The sequence below is a fragment of the Echinops telfairi genome, unplaced genomic scaffold (genome assembly GCF_000313985.2).
Source record: "Echinops telfairi isolate 266 unplaced genomic scaffold, ASM31398v2 ScPeMD7_2;HRSCAF=8, whole genome shotgun sequence".
NCBI classification, from domain to species: domain Eukaryota; kingdom Metazoa; phylum Chordata; class Mammalia; order Afrosoricida; family Tenrecidae; genus Echinops; species Echinops telfairi.
In genome coordinates this window covers 30,931,506-30,933,475 of record NW_022103898.1, presented here as the reverse complement: position 1 = coordinate 30,933,475, position 1,970 = coordinate 30,931,506, and positions in this window count along the sequence as shown.

The window sequence follows — 1,970 nt, the reverse complement described above, 5'->3', positions numbered from 1 at the left end:
CCCGTGCCGTCCCCGCGATTGGTGGTTATGCTCGAGCTCACTGCTGCAGCTGCTGTCAGTCCAGCTGGTTGGGGGTCTTCCTGCTTCACTGGCCTTCCGCTGTACCAGACACGATGTCCTTTGCCAGACTGGTCTCTCCTGATACTAGCTTCTAAATATGTGACATGAAGTTCCGCATCTGATCATTTGATGAAAGTTTATTGCCCGCTCAAAATATCAGAGGTTCTTGGAGAGCAAAAGTGGTCCTTTCCTTTTGTCCCCTCTCCTTTTCTTCTATATTGAGTGTCTGGCTGAATACTTAGCGCATCTGAAAAAGGAGACTCACAGCCAGCCACTGAGTTGTTTCTGACGCATAGCAACCCTGTAGAACAGGGCAGACCTGCCCCTGTGGGCTTCCAAGACTAAAACTTTGTAGTAGAAACCATTTTTCTCCCTCAGAGCAGTTGGTGGTTTTGAACTGTTGACCTTGTGGTTAAAAGCCAACACAACCTCAAGGGCTCCTGTTTAGCACATGGAAATCACTAGACCAATATTTGTTGAATAAATAAAGTGTTTTACTTATCACATACTGTCTTTCTTATAGCTATTTTGTGCTGAGCACACCTATTTGACTGATGCAGAATCTGCATCAATCCTGATTGGCCCTACAGTATCTTGAGCGGTATCTTCCTGATGATGGTGCTCACTAAATATTTGCTGAGTAAAGAGAGTGAGTATAGACACAGAGCGCTCTAGCATGAAGCCTACTGGAGATGTTCGAAAGATGTGCTATGGGTGGTGGAGTTGGTCTCCAACTCGTGGTGGGCCCAGGCTCTGTCCAGTGCTGGGCTAGTCCCATGATTTCAACTCTGACTACTGTAATTTAAAGGTTTTTAATGGACTGGTTTTCAGAAATTTAGCATCAGGCCTTTCTTCTTAGTAGTTGGTATCTATATAAGTGAGGAATGTCCTTGTGGCAGTGTTGGTTAAGTTGGTGGTTCAAACCCTTCAGCTGGAGATGGAGCAAGATGAGGCTGTCTGCTCCCATAGAGATCTACAACCTCAGAAACTTTCTATAGGGTCAATATGAGCCTGAATTGACTGGATGGCCGTGGGTTTGTTGTCCAGGTGAGGGAGGGTGGAAGATTAAGGTCATACCATGATAAGTAGGAGTCTTCAGTTTAGTACATAAAACAATCACAATCGATGAGTAAAACCTGGATTTTCAGATGTCATTCAAAAATGGCAAGACTTTTTTTCTCCCATGAAAGAGTACTCTTAAAGCCAAGATTAAAATATAGACCTTTTCAACAACAGAAACACAAGCTGCCCCCTCCACACCCTCATGTTTCATGTTTCCCAAGAAATGGCCTTTCTCTGGAGATAAAATTTCCTCCTTGCACTATCTTTCTTTTAAATTGCCCAATCAATCAGGAAGGAGTATTGGTGCCCCACCTGTGGCGAGACGTTTTAAAGAGAGGAGACATTTGATTGCTATGTTTAGATTTATGGGTATTGAGATGACCCTGAAGATTAAATGAAGAAGCAACCGTGAAAAAGAAACTGAAACACGGAGAAAATGGATTTTTAAGTTGAAGACATATTGGTATTGAGAGGTTTAAATGAGGAGATAGGTCAGCATGATAAGGTGCAGGTGGGTGGGGGTGGGGACACCCTGAGGGGAAGTCACATTGTTTAATTGTCACTTGTATAATCCCCGCTGACCTTCAGGAAGCTGGGAGAGTGATGATATCATGAGACTTGAGTTTTAAAATCACATTTAGTGAACACCTAATCAGAGCTACAGATGGGCTTTAGATTTGATCCTCCTGATGAAACTGAATTAAGACAGGGTAGAAGACAGATAATAAAGAGTGACTATGAGGTGAAATTCCTCAGAGTTATTTTTCAAGATGTGAGAGGCAGCAGAAATATATTGCTGGCTAAAACAAAAGAAATTTAATCAGTGGAGATAAAAATATGATTTTTTT